Source organism: Amblyomma americanum, chromosome 1, assembly GCF_052857255.1.
Source record: "Amblyomma americanum isolate KBUSLIRL-KWMA chromosome 1, ASM5285725v1, whole genome shotgun sequence".
Lineage (NCBI taxonomy): Eukaryota > Metazoa > Arthropoda > Arachnida > Ixodida > Ixodidae > Amblyomma > Amblyomma americanum.
In genome coordinates this window covers 452,350,671-452,375,585 of record NC_135497.1, presented here as the reverse complement: position 1 = coordinate 452,375,585, position 24,915 = coordinate 452,350,671, and the positions used below count along the sequence as shown (strand labels likewise).

General features: G+C 44.5%; 2 long non-coding RNA genes across 7 annotated transcripts in view; both read right to left on the bottom strand.

The window, feature by feature from the left end:
• Positions 1 to 9,456: 9,456 nt before the first annotated feature.
• LOC144115972 (uncharacterized) overlaps positions 9,457 to 24,915 on the bottom strand; it is a 73,413-nt gene continuing 57,954 nt past the window's right edge. Inside the window, exon 5 of the long non-coding RNA XR_013311632.1 lies at positions 9,457 to 10,892. This is a non-coding gene — a long non-coding RNA (uncharacterized LOC144115972). The remainder of the gene's footprint in view (positions 10,893 to 24,915) is intronic.
• LOC144115975 (uncharacterized) overlaps positions 9,457 to 24,915 on the bottom strand; it is a 38,559-nt gene continuing 23,100 nt past the window's right edge. For 4 of the 6 annotated variants that reach the window (XR_013311638.1, XR_013311637.1, XR_013311635.1 and 1 more), the window contains exons 2-4: positions 18,297 to 18,424; positions 15,271 to 15,432; positions 9,457 to 11,418 (exon numbers count right to left, since the gene is read on the bottom strand). This is a non-coding gene — a long non-coding RNA (uncharacterized LOC144115975). The other 2 variants (XR_013311636.1, XR_013311633.1) reach the window with 2 other exon arrangements.

Here is a 24,915-nt window from a genome sequence, read left to right as displayed (position 1 = left end):
AAAGGAATCTGCTGCCCGCTTCTCAACAGGTGATTTAACATTTTGAAACGATGCGATATTTTTAAAAATCTAGGGAGGCCTCTGCTCAAATCAAGACAATACCTGCAGCCACTTATCAGTATTTCACAACATTCTATACTCTAGAACAAGAACCAATATTTAAAAACCTAACTTATACATACATTCACATGTACCAACCATTTTTTAATAGTTCATGAATACACTTAAAGGATAGAGAACGGTCGTCACACAACTGCAACAAGGTCATGGAGGAGTTGTGGCACTTTTGTGCTCTCTCTCTTTGTGGCCTTTTAAGTGGTGCTTTTCTTTATAACGCATAGGGCAGAGGTCGCACTGAAAAAGTCTTTCACCAATGTGCGCTCTCATATGTCTCGCTCGGGTTGAGTACTGTGCAAAGGCCATGGGGCACATCGAGCACACGTATGGCTTCTCCTGCGTGTGGGTACGTATGTGATCGACAAGCACACTTCTATGCGCAAAACGTTTTCCACAGTAATCGCACTTGTAAGGCCGGTCACCTGTGTGGGTGCGGATGTGCGTAATCAAATTGGTCTGCTGTGTGAAACTGCTGTTACAAAAAGTGCATTGGTAAGGACGGTCACCTGTGTGTGTACGAATGTGTGCTACAACGGTTCCCTTTTTCGCAAAGTCACAGTTACAGTAATCACAACGGTATGGGCGTTCACCAGAGTGGGTGCGGAAGTGTTCCAACAGCTTGCTTCTTGAAACGAAACTTTTGCCGCAGGAGCTGCACTCGTGTCGCATCTTGCTGCCGAGGTCATGTCCCTGCCAACGTAAATTTCCTCCAGGAGGTCCACCATGCTCGTTCACGCTTCCCAAGCCTGCAACTGAAAGGCGGGGTATTTTTAGTAAGGCACAGGATCTTAATTATCAGACATCACCTCACCTGCACCTTAAACATGTAGTGCCAAATTCATTAGGCTGACTCAAGAACTGTTTTGGAACAAAACTGCACTTTCTAGGGGCTCAGGTCTCGTGCTCTCATGAGCATTATGCGATAGTACCAAAAAGCAGGCAGCATTAAAGGAACCTTTCGGAAATATTTTCATCCCACAGCTCTGCAACAAAACTAAAGAGCACCTAAGGATGTTGGCTCAGGGTTCATTCTACCACCTTGGATTGCAATGAATACATGACAGCTGACATATATGAGCACACAGCACTGAAATACATTTTTGAAGAGAATAAGAAAAATTAAATCAGACGGCAACACTTTCTCTTGATGCACCCTGCTTATTGTGCAATTCATCAAATGCCTAAAGGTGGGTTAGAATATCTGAGGGTGGAAACTACAAACCTAAAGCAACAGACAGTGTTATGGTGGTGCCAATGTTATGTACATGATCAACTATAAACATCAGTTGCTGATGCTGAACCACAACAAAACAGACTACTCAGTACAACCAAATGCAATAAAATGCACAGAAGGAACATGCTTCGGTTCCCACTAGTTTGCAAAACAAAAGTGGATTCAGGAAAATGTACAGTTACTACGTTTATGGGCGAGGTTTATCATTAATGCCAAACTAAAGCACAATAGGAAAAAACGGCAAAGAATTAAGCTGGAAGGCAGTAAAACCACCACAATATAACAAGAAAAGACATTTGCAGAAACTGCAGCCCCTGCAGCACAAGAAACAAGCTCAAAGATGATACACAAAAGGTACAGACCGCCAAATGGCTACTTATTCCTCTGCATGCGTCTTTCTACTAAAGCCTTTTGCATTTGGTGAATAAACATGGAGAACCACTGTGCTGTGCCAAATGATCATAAATATTGGTGTACACTCATGCCGTTTTCTGCATACTCAGACACAATATTGCACACAGCATTGTTCACAAAGCTCATCATTCAAGTGTAAGAAATGGCGTAAGGGGACACGGCCTCATGCAGCACACAGTGTGCACAGACATTAGGCATCGAGATCATTGTTTCCACTACTCTACAGCTATCAGTAATAAGTTATTGGGGATCAGAATGCTGGGAGAAGTTATCTTGATTCTTCCAGTGACAGCTTGTGTTATTTGGCTTGCCAATGATGACCTGCAAAATGAAAGAGGAAAGCAGTTAAGCGCTACAAAAAAAAAGACAATAGAAGCAGTGGTACTAATATCTTCACAAATTCAACAACCATAATTTAGCAGCCTTGAATGGATTTGAAGGGCAGATTAGTTAGCTACAATGAAAGTGGTACTAAGGGACCTAACAGGGTGGTAGCGGTGACCGAAATGCATTTGGTAGCAGAGAGGAATGGTTCCTTTGTACAACAGGAGTATATTTGAATTAATGCCTAGCGAGACTTTACAGCATAAACAGCTAGTCTGTGCTATTTCAGAATGTAAGGACTACTGACCATAAAAAGATTGATGGCAGAACACATGTAGCACACACCATTTCAACCACTTCCTTCTTGAAAGCATGATACTATGCAACGTTGATTCGCAGCAGTTTTTCTACCCTATAAAACAGCAGCGCATGCAGAGTAACTTAACTCATGCAGACGTGAATACCAGAATCAGACCACACATTAGATTTCAAATGTGTGTGCGTCAGTGCGTTTTAACTTCCTTAACACTGTACTTTGAGTCTCAATAAAATGCCAGTTTCACACATAAACATGACTCACAACCAAACTAGCCCATTTCTGGAAAGTTTGAGTGCAACAGAGTTAATGACTAAGCTGCAAGAACCATTTACACACTCTCCCAACAAGGAAAAAATGAACGGTCAGCATGTCTGAGACACCTAGATGCTCTGGAGCTCCTGCAAACAAGAAAAAAGCAATCAATCAGTACCATGCTTTCCTTACGCTGTTATGCTTAGTGGCATAACAGCTGACACAAAAATGCAGTTGCGTTCAGCCTATCGCATCAGTTCACAGCCAAGTAACGGCTTCAGAAGGGCATTAAGAAGCACTTAGTTTTTGTTAAAGCCACAGACTAAGTTGACGAAAGTGCATGTATGCAGATAAAGTAGCATGGCAGTATTTCTCAACTCAAAGTAATGGCCACTTACTCCATGACATTAACTCAAGGCTGCTATACCGAAAAGATGCATGGCCCCACAGTTAGTTTCCCCAGCGGTAAAGATACAAACACACCGCAAAGTCTCAATGCTAATGTGAGTCAAACTGCAGAGGCATGATGTATGACAAAATTGTGAACTGACAAAACACAAGAGAAAATTTTCTACCAGCAAGTGCAATACACATACACATAAATGATCCATCATGATGCCACACAGCAACAGACATAAAATGGCAGATGACAATAACTTGAACTTCTGAGTTGGGTTTTTAAAACTGCAATTGTGTAAGCTGCAACAAGTGAAAGGCTTGCTGTAACCGGTAAAAGGCTAAACATCTGAGAGCAGTGGCCAGCACAGCAAGTGCTATGGATGTGAAAGCTGACATGAATGTGCAGTCTTGCATTGATAACAGTGAGAAGAAGTGAGTACACATGTTGAAATGCCACCAAAGTTTGGCAACACTACAATCCTGATTATTAAACAGTGAAACTGCGTTAACAGGATTATAGAATTTTCAGAAAACGTTACAAACATGAACAGTGACACACAAAAAATGCCGATTTTTTAGAAAGTGAGAAGGAAAGAAATGGAAGAATAGCATGGTTATCCCTTTTCTATCTTTCTCAATAAAAATTAAGAGAGCTCCTGAATCGGACACACAAACCATGCCACACCAGATTCCGGCTACGGTTCTGTGCCTACTTGCACTCCCCACTAATGCCACTAGAGCACCCACATGCAAAGGGCATTACAAAAACAGCTTGCAGGCTAATCCTTTATGCTGCAGGGTACCTTCTTGTTGCACTCCTTTTCACGGAGCTCCCACAGAAGCCCATGCATTCTTGGAGGCTATCATCTCATATGTGTGCCTAAAATCCTATAGTACACCGCTAGCTGTACAAGAAGTGTTGACGACATTTGGCACCTCGTGCAGTAGCAACTGTGCACCAGATGAGCACAGGTGCAGAGAAGGGGTAGACTGACCTTTACACAGGTGGTGCTATGTACTCTAATGGTTGGACAGACACAGCACTCCAGACGTCAAGAGACTACACTAAGGTCAAAAGGTAACCATACAATGCATTTTATACATTATAAAATGCAACAGCTCTCTTGGCATTATATGCGAATTCATTTACCAGAGCCAAATAATGTTTTCCCACAAAACTAACTTGCTGTAAGAACAGTAAGGCACTCTGTTTTTTCCCTCTAAATGTATGCACCAGGCACACATGCAGAGTTTAAACAGGTCAGCTTTGTTCGTAAAAGCAATAGTTTAAATTAACCCAACAAGCACTGCCCCAGTGGAACAACAAGCAGTGTCAGCCACACGTCACAATTTATATTTCAGCCATGCACGTGTGAGGTTCAGCTGGCTAATGTCCTGTGGGCAGAAAATATTTAAACAGCACCTGTGTGCCCTTGTATGATAAATATGCATAGATATTTTTAACAAGGAGCTTGTCGACACAAGAGGAAGGTGGCCAAGTGAACCACTGACACAGCTCAGCTGGCAATGCTTGTCAAATTTAACACTGCTAAAAGGCATCTGAGCTTTGTGGAAAAGCGTGCTCTTTCACTTTATCGGATTTCAATCTTTTTTTCACTTTATAGGATTTCAAATATTTCTGCTTGCACACCTTCAAAAGTGGCACTGACATGGGTTTTCACCCGTGTACTAGCATGTGACAACAGGTGTAAAGGTGAGCCAACAGGCTGCTCCGTTCCATGGAAATAAGTCTCAATAGCATGCACGGTCGTCACTGCGGATGTGTTGTCAGCTGGCTTCTCATGTTCAAGATTCCGCTGCACTGGTCCAGCTGCTTTCCTGCATTAACCTGGAAATTCTCACAGAGGTATTCTGTCACTGCAAAGTGAGATAACGAAGCCTGTGTTAGAAATAAAGAACTATTTCCCTTATGCATTGTTTTTTTTTTTTCTGTTTGAGTCAATAATTTTTTTTATACATCAATTCCGTCGTGTCTGGTTCTGACATTTGCTTGGAATGCACTTGTGTTTTCTATTTTGTACCTTTAGTTCCAAGTTTGTGTCAGTTACCTTCGTTTTTGCACATCTCCTCTCCAATGTACAAGTGCACCTTGATTATAAACATTTTCAATGAAACGAGCTGCCGCAGTGGCTCAGTGGTTATGGTGCTCTGCTGCTGGCCCGAAAGATGCGGGTTCCATCCCGGCCCCGGCGGTCGAATTTAGATGGAGGCAATATCCCAGAGGCCCGTGCCATGCGGGGTGGTTGAAATTTCCGGAGCCCTTCACTGCAGCTTTCCTCACAGCCCGAGTCACTTTGGGATGTTAAACCCCCGTAAACTAAAATATTTTCAACGAAACGTGGAGCTCCTCCTTATCACTGCTAACTTTGCTCAGCAGCCACAAATGAGTAAACGCAGAACCATGACACCATGTTTAACGTCTCAATTTTGAAACAAAAGCGATAATTTTCGTCAATGATGGTATGCAGCTTATGGCAGCAACTCAGCTAACAAAGAGCTCAGCAGCAATGAGAGAAGTGGGTAGACATAGTGGCCAAGTCAAAGGTTAAATATTGCCACTGATGAGCAACACCACCAGCATGAGACAACAGTAGTACGATGTCACAAGTCTGCTCCAAACAGAACTCTTTCTCAAGGACAACGGATCAGTAGAAAGTTGCGACTTGTGCAACAATACGCGGTCATTGGTTGCACTTGCACTGTCAAGTAAGCTCTCCCGTGTCCATTATCAAACACACACACACATAAACAAAACAGAGAATTGTTACCACGAAACAACTGCAGAAGAAATTGTCTCACAAGCCTACTCACAACTGCATGCTAATTTACGATAAATTGGTTTGGTTTAAGGGGCTCAACATCCCAAAGTGAGTACGGCTATGAGGGACATCATAGTGGAGGGCTCCAAATAACTTCAACCACATGAGGTTTCTCAACGTGCGCTGACATCGCACAGTACATGGTCCTCTAGCATTTCACCTCCACTGAAATGCGACCGCCACTCCAGAGATCGAACCAGAGTCTTTTGGGACAGCAGCCCACCGACACAATCACTCGGCCACCTCGGTTAATTTAGGATAAATGTTCATCTGAAGAGTAGCCGAAAAGTTCTACGCAAATCTGTACAGTAGCCAATGTAATCATAGCGTTAATGAGAGAAACAGTAGCGCAGAGCAATGTGTCATCCTGCCAGTAACGAAAGAGCAAGAAATCCTTAGGAGCAATGCAAAGGGGAAAAGCAGCTGGGGAGGATCAGGTAACAGCAGATCTGTTGAAGGATCGAGGGGAGATCGTTCTAGAAAAACTAGCCACCCTGTATATGCAATACCTTATGACCTCAACCGTACCAGAAGCTTGGAAGAATGCCAACATTATCTTAATTCACAAGAATGGAGACGCCAAGGACATGAAAAATTATAGACCGATCAGCTTACTATCTGTTACTTACAAGGTATTTACTAAGGTAATCGCAAATAGAGTCAGGGCAACCTTAGACTCGTAAAGGATATTCCACAATAGATCATATTCACACTATCAATCAGGCGATAGAAAAATGCGCAGAATATAACCAACCTCTATATATAGCCTTCATTGATTACGAGAAAGCATTCGATTCAGTGGAATCCTCAGCAGTCATACAGGCACTGCGTAATCAGAGTGTAGAAGAGCCTTATGTCAAAATACTGGAAAATATATATAGCAAATGCACAGCTACCATAGTCCTCCATAAAGTCAGCAATAAAATTCCAATGAGAAAAGGCGTCAGGCAAGAAGACATGATCTCGCCAATGCTATTCACCGCCTCTTTACAGGAGGTATTCAGAGGCCTGAATTGGGAACAGTTGGGAATAAGAGTAAATGGAGAATACCTAAATAATCTGCGATTCGCTGATGACATTGCCTTGCTGAGTCACTCACGGGGTGAACTGCAAATCATGATCAATGAGTTAGACAGAGCAGAATGCTGGGTCTCAAATTAACATGCAGAAAACCAAAGTGATGTTCAACAGTCTAGCAAGGCAACAGCAGTTCACAATTGGCAGTGAATGCCTGGAAGTGGTAAAGTACTTAGGGCAGGTAGTGACAGCTGATTCGGATCATGATAGGGAAATAACTAGAAGGATAAGAATGGGGTGGAGCGCATGGGGTGGAGCGCATATGGCAGGTTCTCTCAGATCATGAATGGCAGTTTACCAACTTCCCTGAAGAGAAAAGTGTACAACAGCTGCATCTTACCGGTACTCACCTACGGGGCAGAAACGTGGAGGCTAACGAAAACAGATCAGCTGAAGTTAAGGACAACGCAGCGAGCCATGGAAAGAAAAATGATAGGTGTAACGTTAAGAGACCGGAAGCAGGCAGAGTGGGTGAGGGAACAAGCACGGGTTAATGACATCCTAGTCAAAATCAAGAGGAAGAAATGGGCTTGGGCAGGGCATGTAATGTGAATACAAGATAACCGCTGGTCCTTAAGGGTAACAGAGTGGATTCCAAGAAAAGGCAAGCGTAGCAGAGGGCGGCAGGAGGTTATATGGGCGGATGAGATAAAGTTTGCAGGCAAAGGGTGGATGATGCTGCAAAAGACAGGGTTAATTGGAGAGACATGAGAGAGGCTTTTGCCCTGCAGTGGGTGTAAAAAGGCCGATGATGATGATGAAATGTTCATTGCTGAATTCACCCTTTTCCCCTTTTTATAGTTTTATAGGCCCTTTCAGATTAAATAAAATAAACGTAAATGAAAGCGAGACGGAGCTCAGGCCAGCAAAGCTTTGCTGGGCTCAATGCATATTGAAGACAAACAAAGAAGCTAAGCCTGAAAAAATAATAAAAAAATAAAGAAACAAAAATAAACAAAACAAGAGTCAAGCACAGAGTCACACGGGTATTGATTGATAAGCAACAGCTCAAAACATGTATGGAATGCTAGTGCTTGTTCTGTGCATGTCTCCCTTATGTCTAAGTCTTTTGTGCTGTTGCTTAACAATGTATTACCAACTCGCCCATCTAGCTATTCTGCAGGCTAATCGGAATGTCTACAGGACATTTCAGCCACCACGCCACACCTTTTGGTAGACTTAGAAGCATCAAGTGAGAATGGATAATCTTTCTGTTTGCACATGCCAGAAAAGAATATTCAGTCTCTTCGATTTGTGACAGCACTGTGGCCTGAACAATGGTCACAGTGCCTATTCAGTCTCTTCGATTTGTGACAGCACTGTGGCCTGAACAATGGTCACAGTGCCTTGTTGCTAAGCTCCAGAGATGTGGAACTACCTCCAGGCCCTATATGGAACATCATTCCAACACTGGGAACTATTCCTGAGATGGCAAAAGGAAACAAAAAACACTGACCGACCTTCAAAACTAAAACAAGAAGGATCAAGTCTTGCAAATCTCCAGCAAAGAATGTTTGTCATCGAGGACACCAAAGGACTATAACAGACATTTAAAAAACCCTAAAAAAAAAAACAGCAACAAAGGGGGTGATTTATAAAACAGATGCAATTGAAGAGTCAAGGATGCAAATCAGGTTTCAATGTCGCTTGAATTTAACAACAGAAGTCGAGGATGTTTCAAAGTAAACAACGCTGAATCAGACTCTGTTCAACCTAATTCAAAGTAGCAAGAGCACAAAATACAGGACATGGGCAGAATACAGTGGCACTTTGCAGCAAATGGCAATGCCCCTAACATTCGATAAACGACTTGAGATGATAAACACTGTCAAAAGGTAGGACCAATAGCATCTACACATGGAAGCTCAGAAGTTCCTGATAACCAGCGACAATAAAGACTCCCAGAATTGCAATACTCGACTCAGAAAGTGAAGTCGATAAACTCTGCTCAAATGGAACTGCAATCTTATCCACAGTAAGTTGTAGTTGGCACGAAACTTGGAAATAATTTTCCTTCTTGTCTGCAAGGAAAGAGGATCACAGTACAATAAGGCAGCCGTACCAGTTAAAACCAACAAACTGCAGGCAGTACACCAAACCATTTCTAGTTCCGAGGCCTGCCTATCAAGACATATTTCTCGCCACCCAACATGCACCTCATTCGGCCATCTATGATATGAAAGGGCACCTCTCTGGTGTATGCATCGGTCACCACCCTCATTTTTGTCAGCTCCAAGGCCGCGCATGAGGCAGCTCCAGCACAGCACTTCTGGATATGCATCTATGCGACCCCTGGCTCTTCCAAAGACTCGCTTAAAGAGCAAGAGATTTCTGACAACTAAGCAAGTAAAATACAAGGTATATGATGGCACCCCAAAAGAGCAGCACGCTTTGAAAAATGGAAGGAAGGCTGGATAGTGGGTGTGAGGTGGCATCGCTCTGTGTGGTAAACCTTTGATAAATGAAAGAAAGTTTGCATACCTGATATATACGACACCTATTTGCTGTATTGTCAGCTCAAATGTGTCCATTTGCGAGATTGCACAGCGAACAAAAGTACTAGAGAGTACCAGATCACTCTCTTCTAGAGTTTCACCAGTCCTCACGTCAAACTTGACTCTATTACACTCTTTATAGTAAAATGTGTGGCATGGAATTGAACGCGGCAACAAACACCAGTACCTGGCCTGTAAATAAAGACCCGCTAGTATCTACACAAAGTACAGTCAATATTGCACTTGGCAGCTATACTTGAAGATAGCTGCCGCCTCACATAAATGCCATCTGTGACAAATCTACAGGAAGATGTCTTATCTCCAGAAAACGGCTCTGTAAGGCAGCATCTGGAGTTGGATTAAATGCCAATAAAACTCTTGTTTGTCCTTAGAGTAAACAGATATAGTTCGGGCCTCATATCAGAAAACCTTCCCAGCCAAAAATTTACCCAGTGCTATCCTTGAATCTGGAATACCCATTACAAGACATAAGAGCCAATTCTAGCCAAACAGAATCTGAAGGCACCATGCAGTGATGCAAACTCATGTCATAATCGTAAAAAAAAAACCCTGCACCCCCTTTTCATCATGTACCTGTTAAATGGGTTGATTGTGCCCTTCATGTGCGTTCAGCGAGCAGCACCTCTACTTTTGTTTTCGTCTCGCAGCTATAAGCACAAATCACATTTAAGCCACTACAAAAACCTGTATTGCAGCTAAAACAATGCATAAATCCAAAGTGAAAATGTAATAAAGCATGAAAATGTAATTAAGAAATGTTTGAAAGAAAAACCTGACACATGGCTCTTTCACGTTTGCTTTCTCCCTTGCTCCCTGTTCTTTAGCTTTGCACATTCATGCAACGAAAGCCCAACATGCCCAAAAATCACAGCGCAGCAAACCGAATAAAATAAGACAAATGTGCTAGACAAGCAACCAATGCAAGCATTTGAAGGAACTCAAGTGTGGTGCTATACTGCACACAAACTCTTTGCTGGTGCCATTATTTGATTACAAGGTAAATACTGGGCCCCTGCATTAAACACTGCACAAAGCACACTTCTTTCACAAAATCTAAATGGTGGGCATCCACCTGAAGGCCATAGCGTGGCTATGGCTGTCAAGTGGATGCTCACCATTTCTACACGGCACACTGGTTTGCCTACAAGGATCACTACAAGTGCTAGAAAAGGAAAATACAGTAATAACCAGCCAGGTTGTACCTGAGTCTCGCTGCACTAAGTAGTTTTATGGCCATGGCCAGCTTTTCTCCTCGTTGCTGATCAAAAAAGCAACATGGACGCCATTTTGCAAATGGTAATTTTCAGGGATATACGCAAATCAGCTTCGAAATTCACGGACACTCCATGCCATTTGTGCAAACCATAGACATTTGGCATGCTCAACACACAAGAAATGTGCTTAGCACACCTATTAGGAGTGTGCCAAGCACACCCCTGCATCAAGGCATCGTGTGAAAATGTTGCCCCCCAACCAAGCCACAAGAGGGTGCCTCATACTGAGTACGTGTTTGGTCCTGCTTTCTCCACGTTCTCATGCAGAATCCAGAGAACGGCAGCGCTTTTAAACGCCCAGCCTTAAGGCCTTGCAAAGACAAACCCACTGCTGCCCACTTAAAATTTTGTCTAAACTATGTCAACAGTCTTATTTACTGCAGTCCTTGAAAGTGAACAGGTCCCATGTGCACTCTTGAATCTTGTAGGATGACCTAATCTTCACTCAAGGCACAATGAGACCACTCTCTTCCTCTGCAAGTACAAGCACTGGCACAGGGACTACACCGCAGCATGCCAAGTGTTCACTCCTGCTGCAGGTAGAGAAGGTACTCCTTCTGCAACGACTGGGGGATCTCTGTCTGGTGGATGGCCTCCGGAGACACAATGCACCGACGAATCTCTTGGAAGCATTTCTCCTTCAGTGAGTACACTGCATCAAAAAAGGGCAACTCTGCACTCAAAAAGATTTTCAATGACCAAGTATGCAGTGCACAACATGGAGAAACAGATGGGATAGTCTCACAAATAATTTTTGTCTCAGACTTAAAACTACTTAAGTGCACACCCCCTTTCAGCCATGTTATTACTGTAAGGAGAGGGAAGTGCAAAACTGCAGAGGCCCTCCACATTAAGAAACGCATGCATGGGCACTCAGCGAGGACTAGGATAGGTTTCTTGTGCCTGATGCAATTGCCTATTCTTAGCAAAAAAAAAAAAAAAAAACACTGATCTTGCTTCACTACAAGTCATACAGCCAGTGGCTGCCTACTCTCCTTTTTTTAAGAGCGTTCCCTACCAGTTCCCTTTCATCTGAACAACCTTTCTCCCGACATGCATCGTCATCGTCATCAGCTGGACTACGGCCACTGCAGGGCAAAGGCATCTGCCACGTTTCTTCAATTAACCCTGTCCTTTGCCAGCTGCAGCCACCGTGTCCCCGCAAACTTCTTAATCTCATCTGCCCACCTAACTTTCTGCCGACCCCTGCTACACTTGCCTTTTGTTGGAATCCACTCAGTTACCCTTAAGAACCAGCGCTTACCTTGCCTTTGCAATTACATAGCCTGCCCAAGCCCATTTCTTCCTCTTGATATTTCGACTTGAATGTCATTAACCCGCATTTGTTCCCTCACCCACCGTGCCCACTTTTGGTCTCTTCACGTTACACCTATCATCGTTCTTTCCATGGCTCACTGTGTTGTCCTCAACCTAAGAAGAACCCTTTTCTTTAGCCTTCACATTTCTGTGAGTACCGGTAAGAAACAGCTATTGTATAAAATCTCAAATCCACATAAATCTTCAAACAACAAAGACAACATTTTTGAAACTTCATTTAGAGACCCATGGCACCTTTTAACCTATTTCAAAACCAAAAAAGATACAGGAAGGGGGCAGTTTCCCCAGATATCCCATTAACAAATTTTGACGAAAAAGTGTGCAAATTATACCTGCAATAACTAAGACAAGGATCCCCAAGTGCAAGTTTCAATAAAATTCACAATACTCTTGAACAGCCACAACACTAAGCCAATACAAATGCACCATCATGTACCTCATACAAACGGAACAGAAAAATTGCAAATTTCAGGGTTTAACCTCTCGGGCGCCAAATGGGATATGAGGGATGCCATTGTGGAGTGCTCCGGATTAATTTAAACCACCTGGAATTCCTTAACATGCACGGGCATCATACAGCACGAGCATTTTTGTATTTTGCCTCCATTGAAGTACAGATGCTGTGGCCAGGACCGAACCCATGACCTGGGATCACCAACCAAATGCCAAACACACAGAGCCACCACAGTGGGTGGAACAACTAAACAAGTGAAAACAATAAAACCTCAGGAGGCTTTCTTTCTTTCACTCATGTCATGGCGAAAACGACGAGAAACTTGCACGGACAGTGCACATGCCCAAAAACAGATTTTCCCAAGTTAGATGTAACTCTTGCCAGCAAATGATATGCACCCAAGAGGACACCCCTGAACTTGCAATGTAGTCCAAGCGTGCATTACTGCAAGTCAAGATCAGCAGCACTCTGGCTTAGCGCAACAATCCTGCTAATCGGGACAGCATACAAGAACGCTTTGGGTCTACGACCCTACACCACAGACGACAAGCTGGAAGCCCTAAACGTTCATAACACCTTCGAAGATATACAGACACCCATCCTACTATCTCAGAGAGAGCGCCTTGTCAGAACAGAGACAGGCAGGGACATATTAACAAAAGTAGGCTACCTTGCAGACCTACAGCTTATTCAATCCAGAGTGAATCTATCGCCAGAACACAGGGTGCGGGTACATGTAGCCCCAATACCAAAGAATATGCCATCCACACAGGGGAAGGCAGAAGAAAAGCCCAGATAGACTATATCCACCGAAAAGGGGTACGGAGCGCTAAGGCAGTCTACGTAGACTCAGCTATGCACCCAAACAAGTCAAGGGCTACACCAGTGGCGGCCATAGTAAACGTTAATCTCCTAGAAATCATGAGCATGACACTCACGGAATGCACAGTCACCGAGGCAGAAGCCGCAGCGATTGCACTAGCCATTCAGCACGGGGATGCCACAAACCGAGAACTACACATAATCACCGACTCACTGGTGGGATGTCGGCTCCTCTTAGAAGGACGAATACATAAGAGGCTGCATAAACTAACAAACTGTAGCACCTCCTCTGACCCATCGCTCAACCAACAAATCACCTGGATACCAGCGCACTCAGGACTCGAGGGCAACGACGTCGTGGAGAGCATAGCTCGAGGATCTGCAAACCGATCAGGCTACACACACACACACACGACGCCCAACTAGACATGACACCAATACCTACGGCCTATAACACCAGATTACAACAGTTTCGATCAATGTGTCAACTCCAGCCCCACCACACAAGTAGCTGAAAGCATAGGGGGCTAGGGACTGGAGGCAGCTCGAAACCAACGCCGTCCCAAATTTTCATAAATACAGCATAATATTCCCTGAACACTACAATGACGCATGCCCGTGTTGCGACGAGACACCCACAGCATACCACGTCATGTGGAGCTGCATTGGCAAAAAACCAGACAACCTACAAACACACTATGCACGAAGGAGCAGTGGGAGGCCTCTCTGTCCAGCTCTGACCCGACGATCCAGCGCAACCTGAGGTCTCTTTGATTTGGCTGCACTCGCTGCACTAGATCCTTGGAGTTCTGCGCCGATGCCGCCAGAGTGCAGAGTCAGTTCAAGTGCAGCTTGGCAGTGGCTGCTTCCAAAACAAACGAATGGTCGAGTGCAGGCCTGATTGTCTGCTAGCCTTGGCGTCGCTACCAAATTAGAGCCAACCGCGTGCCGCCACAATCCCGAACCATGTTAAGAATTTTTCAAGCAGGAAATCCCAAGGAGTGTCGCCATGAACCAACCCCAAGAAATTTAATTAATATTCGTTTCATATAAAAAAGGAAGGTGCTGCACGTATACATGCAGAAGATTTACGAATATGCGCTAAAATGCTGCCCATGAGGCTCGACCTGACCGCTTAGGTTTACAATTATGACGCCATGAACAGTTCCTCACCTCTTCCGTTCAAGGGAGAACTGAGCGAACTGTCATTGTTTCATTTAAAGACTACAGTCATATCTTGTTCACTTCTCCGACCTACACATGGGCGCCGCTATATTACTGCACTAGAGCTGCCCTTCCACTCGGGAGAGTGCAAGCCAGCCAAGAACTCGTGCTGCACTATTCTGACTTTTGCATAACGAAGACGAAAGTGCAGCAGGTGCACGCTCCACTGGCAAAACGAATGCAAAAGTGCTGCACTCCTTGAACCGGCGCAGAAAGTGCAGCCAAATCGAAGAGACCTCTGGTGTCCCAGGCAAGAGAAACAGCCATGACCACTGGAGTCCTGACATAAGGACACCACCCGGTGCAGAAAATTCTCAATAAATGTTTCTTCTACTACTACTACTACTACCATCCATGGTAATGGGACACTCGCTTGTTTTATTCCATGAGCTGAATCACATTCAGTGCTTTTTACATGCAATCATATTCTTCATTCAGTCAGTTATTTGCCCCTTTCCACATGACATCAAGTGTGGTGTTAATGCGGTTTCTGGTGGCATTAAATGCAACTGAAGCTATCTGCCTAGCTCAGTTTCGTCATGTTGGCCACAGTCAACCCTACAAAATTACCTGCACTGTCACCCCGACACATCTGCCAGTTGTTCATTCTGCCACTCAAACCTGTCCGAGAGACCCTCCAAAGCATGGAGGCCAAGAGGTCCGTACCAGGAGGGGTGATGGACACCACCAAGCGTCTAAACTGAAGTCGTCCACCGGGGCCAAAGCCTGAAGGCACAGGTGGTTAGAACACTTCCTTGTGATGCACTACCAGGCGGTCACGAGTCGCGAAAGATCCACAGGTGGTTCACAAATGTCCACATGCATAGCCTGGAACAGCAACAATACACATCACCATCTATGGTGACCAACCGCTCCAAGCAGTGCCAGCAGCAACAGTATGCATCAGAACTAAAACTAGGTAGCAGTGAAAATAATCACCTACACAAAAGGCCTGGCTGACTGGAATTTTCCACTCAAGCTGCAGTCTTGCAGCCAAGTTAATCTCTTACATATTATCTCAACATCACCAACTAAGATGACAGCAAAAAGGAGCTCGTAGCAGTTTCAAGCACAGACAGAAAAAAGCACGCGATTTCACATGAATGAAAACTATCTGCCAGAGAAAATTTTCATGCTATCTGTCACAGTGATCCTTTTTCCTTATTACTGACCATCAACCTCTAACACTGTTCTAACATGTGCCAAACAGGCTAGTGTTCCTCCTTGCGTACAGGTCTTGCACATATGGAAGAAGCAGCCATATAAGCAACATGCAAACAACTAATTCAGTACTGCTCTTTGAACACTGTACTCTGCCTTGCAAACTTTTTTTTTTGATAGACCAACACTAAACATCAAATCTGCCCTCCAAACTGTATCTGCACTACTAATGACTCCAATGTATTTAAAGAGCCTTACCAAATAAATTATCTCATTTCTCATTTTGTACTGAACACATACTCTGCACAGTCCCAAAGCACCTCTGCTCTTGATGGCCCAAGTGGACTCCTGGAAGAATCTTTGCCTTGGAAGGTAGACTCCCGTCAACCCATCCAATATTTCTTTGAGAACATTTGTTGAGAGGAAAAAATGCTGTGGTCTATATGGCTCAGGCCACTGTTTCCAAGAATAGTTTTTAGAAGATCTAGCACATATTCGTGCAGAGTACACAGTGAGCCTGACAGATACAGAGAACTTGCATACAGCCTCAAAGTACTTCACATAAACAATGCAGTGGCCAAAATATAACAGATCATATTAAGATCCCTCACAAGCCCAGTCATGAGCTTGAAACACTTATGAAAGGAAGCATAGCAGAGGTGGTCCCTTTTAGACACTGAAACTCAATGTCCCTTTAGATCATTGAACATCAATAGAACGTAGCAAAAATGTTTGCTTTCATGGGATGTAACATGAAAAAGAGACTCAGGCTATGAGGGTCACCATAGCGGACTGCTCTGGATAATTTCAACCACCTGGAGTTCTTTAACATGTATTGACATTGCGCGGGCCTCTAGCTTTTCGCCTCCACTGAAAAGTGACCACCAAAGCCGGGATTGAACCTGCGTCTTTCATGTCAGCAACCAAGCACCATAACCGCTCAGCCACCACAGCGGCTCAGCATAGCAAAAACAGTCTACACGAAAGCATTCATTTTAATTCAGACAAAATTTATGAAGTCTTTGGTTTTTCACTGTCTAAAACAAAGCTTCAAGTACTATTTTTGAAACCTTCAACATACTTTATTTCTGAAAATCCAGTTTTTATTCACGTTCAATCGCTGGCATGGTCCCGGCATTCAACCACCAGTTGCGGCCCCTCTCCAGACTTGTGGTAATATTCATTAAACTCTGCACATAGTTAGCACCAACATCATGCAATATATGACACATGAAAGAGCAGCTAATACCGGTCTTTCTGCCAATCCGTTTATCCCCATCTGCACCAACGTACACTTTTCCTGGCAGCTATCGTCGACACCCAGATTGTGGCCATGACATCACATGCAAACTATCTGTGCAGCTGCGTAGTGATTCATTGTGGTTTGTCTTTTTTTTTTACTCTTCTCTATTGCCAGCACAGACATTGAAAAGTAACAGGAACTGGCTGAGACTTCAGCGAAAATTCTTTAGTTTTCCAGTGAACACCTGGCCACCATTCACTAGCATCACAGAACTCAGGAGCTCATTGTGCTCACTACAACCACAAGGTCAGCCCTCTTCAGTTGGTCACACAGGGAGGAGCCATTCTGGCACAGGTAGCCAGTGGCAGCCTCCAAAATTAGCTGCTCCATGTCAAAGGAGCCTTTGTCAAAAGTACAGAAACCAAGGGGTTTGCTTCTGGGCCATGCTGTCTGGCTCGTTAGGCATCGCCAGTGTTCCAAATCTCTTGAAAGTGGGAGGTACACTCGCCCTCCTAAATACAGAACTTCTAATTAAGGATGCCACAAGAGCCCCACTACACACAAGAGCTCCTGAGGTCTACTTTAGACAAAAGCTGTATCTGAACATTGCAAACACATGTGCAGAAGCTGCAAAGTGTGGCACTTCTTTGACACTGCCCCAATCCAAAACATCGAATGAGTGGCCTCACTGCACTCAAGATCGCAGCCATTAACACCTCAAAAGAGTACCAATCATGGAAAAAAAAAAGCATCAGGACACCATGGTGGAGGTAAATCACCCAAGTTTTCCCCGAGAAAGGGAAAGCTTCACAGCCCCCACACATTGTTCATGTATTTCCACAATGCCATTAGTACACATAGGTCACAGACCAGAGAACGTTTCCTTTTTATGCAAAGCGCTGAATAATCACACAACCACAAGCCAACTAGAGCAATGGCATTTGGGACATCAAGGAAATGCATTTCCGCAGGCTTTCAGTAAAACAGGTAGCACTGCTAATTGGGCGACTTATGGCTTGCAAAAATACACGACGTACACTTACTGTCCAATTTCTCGCACTCTTCCAGTACTCCATCTGCAAGGCCCTGAACTACAATGAGCAAAAACTTTTTTTGAATCTGCACTACTGAATAAATGAAAGCATCAGTAAGATGAGACATGGAGATACCATCTTTACTTGATCCCAATCTCACTATTACTTTCATACAATTCAAAGTTACCTAGCGTCCGCCACCACACCTGAGCAACCTGCATATGAACGCACCATATTTGCGTCTTGGCACTTACTTGATTTGGACTCAGGCTCCTGTACTTGACTCCCCGAACCTCGTAGTTGAGACAGATGACGTCCACCTCACGGCGTGTCTTGTTCACAAAAAGCAAACGAAGCTCCTCTGCTTCCCCAGCCATGAATGCTGCAATTAAGAGAAGCCATGCCTTTTGTCTCGCTGTTCGCATCGCCAAATGGGCAACATGCCGGGCAACGGGCAAACTGTCTAGAAAGGTTTGCCCCACTGCTTGCTGGAGCTGGCTGGAATAACCTGGCAGCTACTTGCACACGGCAGCGTCGTGTAGACCTTGCACAGGCAATTCGAAGATTTGTGATATATAACAATCAGCAGAACAATGCCACGGCCTTTTCCGCAAACTCCGGTGCTGGTTCCTATGCACAAGGAAGCCACGTACTGTAGTTGAGAAACATCTTGCCTTCACGCACGGCTCGATCGGTCAGCGCGTGTTACTTCAGTCCTAATCATATCATTCAGCTGTTCGTGCAAAGAACTTTAGGCACAGTTCATGACATGTCAATTCTTGCAGCAGCAACAAAAAGTTAACAAACAGCAACATGACCGTTTTTTGTTACGTTGAACAAAAGTACAAACGTGCACTCGAAACATGCAACACCGTCATCACCTTTGTGCGGTTAGCCTAAACCATGCAGGAAAAAAACTCTGGAGGAAGCATCCGTTGAGACGCTCGAAGCCTAGTCATAAAAAGCAAAAAGCATACAAAAAGAAGAGTCAGTACCCTCCCCGTGACATCACGTGATGGCGTGCAGTGATTTCTATGAGCGCGCATGCGCGCACGAGTGCAGGAAAACTGAAACCATCTACCGAAACTACCGTTAGGAAACACTTTGAACGCGCTCAGGCGGGCGCCGCATCACGAAGTGCTGCGTGCCCTGGTGCAGGAGCTGCACAGAAATAGTTACGTCGGAGGTTTCGTTCCACCGGTGAGTGAATATTTCTTCAATAGTGCTGCGGTGAAAATAGGCGCCGTGGTTCTGCACGGGAAAGAATCGAATGGGTATGAATGGGGATTATTTTTTCAATACTGCGCGACAGGTTTTCGAACGACCGTGCAGCCAGATAACGGTGGACTGACGCATTGCAACGTTCGGATAATTGGTTGCCGACAAAATGGAGCGTTGTTTGCTCCCTGCATTTTCGTGCAGGGGACTTCAAGGCTGCGACAGGGAATCTTCGCTGACTGACAGAAAGTCCCGTGTCACCGCTTACTCTTGCTTCAGCAGGTAGCATGCGTGTAGACAAATTAACAGCAGTGTTTATGAGCGATTAGCTGACTGACATCTTTTCGTGCTTCGTAACCCTAATATTTCAGTGAGAGTGAATACTTCTATAATATGCACGACTGGAATATGCATATATGCAAAATTTTGTTGCATCAATTGTAAGCAGCACGTTCAGAACTGTCGCGGTATACCACATGACACCTGACACGACAACGTCTGTCGACCGCCCTACGTGGTTATGCAATGCCCCCTGAAGAACATGCCTGAAGCGTCTTTTCTGCCCGCCGTAGAGCGCGTACCCGCCCTATGGCGGCGCTGCGAGATGACCCCTTAACCGTGTAATTAGGCTATTGAGTCGACGACTAAGATACGGGGTGATGGAAGTCAACAGGGAAGTGTACGAGGTTAGGCCCCACCCTTTTGCACAGGATGGCATCCAAGCTACAGTGGTGCCACTGGCAAGAAGGTGGGTAGTAGGATAGGTCGCCAGGCAACAGCTTTTTTGGGGGGACCCAGAGCTCTGAAGGAACCAGTGTAGAGAAGGAAGAATTAAGATAAAAGGGACAATGGAACCATAGGGGAAGAAAGAGACGCAAGCGCCAGGGCCAAGTCAATTCAGATATAGGTTTCATTAACATGCAAGGTGGCAGGAATACACTGAAATGGGAGGAAATAAAAGAACAGTTAAGGCAGGAGGAATTACTGGTATATGGTTTAGTGGAAACACATCTTAGAGACATGGAGCAACCACCCTGTAAACCAGACTACGCATGGGAATATTGCAATAGAACAGAGGGCAGCAGAAAGGGAGGTGGAATTGGGGCATTCATTCATAAAAGTATGAATTTTCAAAGGGTTAGACTGGGATGCAAGGAACATTTATGGCTAAAAGGAACAGTGGCAGGCAAGCAAACACTCCTTGGCTTTGTATACCTGTGGACAGGGGCTAATGCCAAAGAGGAAAACAGGAAAATGTTAGAATGTATTGCAAGCGACATTGATGAGCTAGGAGGACAGGGCGAGATAACTATATTAGGCGACATGAACGCACACATAGAAGACCTGGATCGGTACACGGATTCGACAGGAAGCATGCTGCAGGACATGTGTGACAGGCATGATTTAGTTGTATGCAACAGCACCGAGAAGTGTGAAGGGCTCATAACATGGGAGGCGGGGAGTCTGCACTCGACGATAGATTATGCACTAATGTCACAGAGGATGTATAACAGATTAGGGGTAATGAACATAGATGAAGATGGTTCCAGAAGTCTAGGTAGTGACCACAAGCGTATCAAGTTGAGCTTCAGAAGAAAAAGCAATGTAGGACTGAAGCGAGATGAACAATCAGGGGGGAATTTTTACTCAGAAAAGCAATTGGGAGCAGCAGCCAAACAAATCGATAAAGTAATTTTTGAGGATAGTGAAACAGAATGGACTTATACCAAATTAACTCAATTACTGGAGCTAGAGCTAGCTAAGGTGCGAGTAAAGCTAAAAGCGAAAAGATGCAAACCCAAGAGTTGGTGGGATGAGGAGGTCAAGAGGGCAAAAGAGAAGCGCCAGGAAGCGTCCAGGGAACACAGATATTCCAAGAAGAAGGGGGAACCAAAATCCGAAGTAGACAGAAAATGGGATACCTTCATAAAGTGTAGAAGGGACGCATCCTATATGATTAATGAGAGAATTAGAAGGGTGCCCAATGGATGTCAAAAGTAAATAAAAAGGATAGAAAAGCAGCCCAAAAATTCTGGAAACATCTAAATGCAATGAGTAATAAGACTAGGCTAGAACAAAGGTTTACTGTTACAGATGAGGGTATTCGACTAGAAGGGGATGAAGCAATAAAACAGATAGGAACAAGGATGACGGAAAAATTCACAGCAAAGCACGTGGTACAAAATTTATCGAAGGAGGATAGACCGGTTACAGCAATAGCTTCACTTGAGCAAGGAGAGTGGGAAAGGGCAGAGAAGAAGGTTCCTAGTGGCACATCAACAGGACCAGATGGTATCCCGATTATGTTGATAAAGAAGTTAGAACCAAAATCCAAGCAAACATTAATACAAGTAGTGAACAAAATGATAGTGGATGAGAAAGTCCCCGATGAATGGTGATTAAGTAGAATGAGCATGATATATAAGAGAAAGGGGGACAAAGCAGACGTAAGTAACTATCGTCCCATAACAGTGACATCTGTGGTTTACAGGGTGGTGATGCAGATTATAAAGGATAGACTGCAGGCTTGGGTGGAGAACGAGGGGGTGTTAGGGGAACTACAGAATGGGTTCCAGAAACAAAGGAGGTTGGAGGACAATCTGTTTTCATTGACACAGTATATAGAAATTGTGGAAAAGGAACACAGGCCCTTATGGCTAGCATTTCTGGATATTAGGGGAGCCTATGACAACGTTACTCAGGAGCATTTGTGGGACATACTGGGCACATTGGATGTGGAAAATGGAGTAATTAATCTTTTAAAAGATATATATAGAGGTAACAGAGTGCTCATAAAATGGGGAAAAAAATGTATCAGGGCCTGTAGAGATACAGCGGGGGCTTAGGCAAGGATGTCCTCTGTCCCCTTTGTTCATGTTGTACCTGCAAGGGTTGGAGATCAAGCTAGAGGGGAGCGGACTAGGCTTCAACCTTTCTTTTTTCAATCAAGGGGAATGGATTAAACAGTCATTACCGGGATTAATATACACAGATGATATAGTGCTAATGGCTGACATCAAGAAAGACTTGCAGAAGTTGATAGACATATGCGGTACAGAGGGAGATAGATTAGGTTTCAAGTATAGTAAGGAAAAATCTGCAGTCATGGTAATTAATGAAGAGGGCGGCAAGCATAGAATACAGGAGTTCGTGCTAAATGTAGTGAATGAGTACAAGTATCTTGGGGTGTGGATAAATAACAGTGCTGAGTATCTGACAGAGCATGAAAAATATGTAATGAATAAAGCTAGTAGGAATGCAGCTGTCATGAAAATAGGGCACTGTGGAATTGCAATAGGTATGAGGTGGTAAGAGGGATCTGGAAAGGGGTGATGGTCCCTAGCCTGACCATCGGTAATGCGGTCCTGTGTATGAGGCCAGATGTTCAAGCAAGGCTAGAAATTAAACAACGGGGAGTAGGGAGGTTAGCATTGGGAGCACGTGGCAGTACACCAAATCAGGGGGTACAGGGTGATATGGGATGGGCGTCTTTCGAGAGCAGAGAGGCTAGCAGTAAGATAGCATTTGAGGAACGATTGAGAAAGATGGAGGAAAAGCAGTGGGCTAGGAAAGTTTTCAGATACCTGTATATAAAGAATGTTGACGCGAAATGGAGAAAGCGAACTAGAAAATTGACAAGCAAATATCTGGACAGCAGTAAGGGGGCAAATCAGCAGTTATCAGTTAAGAAAAAGGTTAAAGAAACAGAGGGAGCTCTGTGGAAAACAGGGATGCTAACGAAATCGGCACTGGGAACATACCGGACCTTTAAACAGGAAATTGTCAAAAGAAAATATCTATGATAACTGTAGGGGAAGCTCTTTGTTGTTTGAGGCCAGGACTGGAGTTTTGCAGACTAAGACGTATAAAGTCAGGTACCATGAGAGAGACACTTTGTGCATTGCGTGCGGAGAGGAGGAGGAAACGGCTGAACACTTGATACTTTTCTGTAAAGGGCTTCACCCTACAGTGGAAAGCAGCGGGGCTGACTTACCCAAGGCATTGGGGTTTAGGGATAGTGAAGGAAATGTGGATTTTAATAGGTTAGAAGTAACCAAGCGAAGGTTATACGATTGGTGGCTAAAAGCAAGACAGGAGTAAAATTTCACAAGACATGGCTAGGTGGCTTGAGCCACCGCCCGATTTAAAGGGTTCAGCCGTATCCATCCATCCATCCTTCCATCCTAGCAGACGACACGCAGTCAGCACAGAATTTTTTTGTGACTGCCGTTGCAGCAAAAAGTATGCCTTCTGGTGCGCTGTTTCTTATATTATTTGTGTGGTCTGTTAAGTGTTACCGTTTGACAGGTGACGTGTCGATGACTGCAGTTGCTGGAGGGAGTAGCGAGCGAAAATGCATTGCTGTTGCGTTCCGTTTTGCATGTTCAGTTAGCGAAACAAGAAACCCAGCGCTTCGTTCCATGAAGCTCCTGCCGACTTAGAACTCCTGGAAAGACGACTCAATGTAATTCGAAAAAAAAACAACAAAAAAACTGGCAGCTAAACACAACATCAATTTATTCTGCAGTTTGTAGATTGCATTTACAGCCAAGGAAATGCTACTGTCGACAGTTTGACTGCCCATCAAGACTGGGGTGGACTCTTTTACCTGACGTCAGCGCTCCTAAGAGTGTTACAGGGCCTCAAGAAGTTCGTCGATATCATGCTCAAAGACCGAACCCATCTTCAAAGGCCACTGGACACATGCTTGCTCTAAAACTAGTGTGAATAAAATAGCAGGTTCGCCTGTCCCGACCTGTGAGAACAAGATAGCGGCCACAGGGACGCACCACTGCATATTATATGCAAGAAGTTCATCAAACTGTTGCTAACAAACCATGCACTTCACATAACAGACATGCAATTAGGAATTAACGCAGTTGCAAAGATATACAACAAGAAACCTCTTTCGCGAAAATTCTTGAAACGGCAGTAAGAATTAAACGATTTCCGCCGCCTTCATCGCACCGACGCATGCCATTTTTCCTTGTAAGTGCGCACGTGCCTGTGCCTTCCAGCACAGTTTTTTAAATATTCACACGTCGCTTGCCATGTCTGATGCTCGATCCCCTTGTTCCAGTAGTCATATGCACTTGCTGGTCATTTGGAGAAATCCGGTCAGTCAGGCCTGCTGTGTTACTCCCAAAGTCACTGTTTGTGTGTGCATCACACAGGAAACCCATAGGGAGCTGTGTTTCTTGCGAAAAGAATAGAGAAGAGGGGCATGGGTTTATTTGAAATTTGTCAACGTTATTCAGGGAGGTACCGTTCGGCGAAAGCTCGTCGGAGAGATGACCAGAAACATCGCAGGCTGGGCCTCCCAAGATCTGCTTCATCTGATCGAAACATCTCTCGCAATGCTCCGCAGCAAGATTGTAACAGGCGCGCTTCGCAAAGTTCTAAGAACGTTAGATATAAGGGATGTGCCCCCTGCGGGCCAACGACTCCCCAGGCATGTTACCACGATGTCTCCGGCTTCCATCCATTGAGCGCCATGCAGTCCTCCTTTGACACGGGTCACCTGGCTACAGTTGAGAGCTCAGGTAATTCCGGACTTCCTCCAGTCCTTATTCTATCTCATGGATTACTTTCCCTTTTTTGCTTGTCCAAAGTAGTTGATTTCTTGCCATTAATTGGCAACAGTACAATACAACC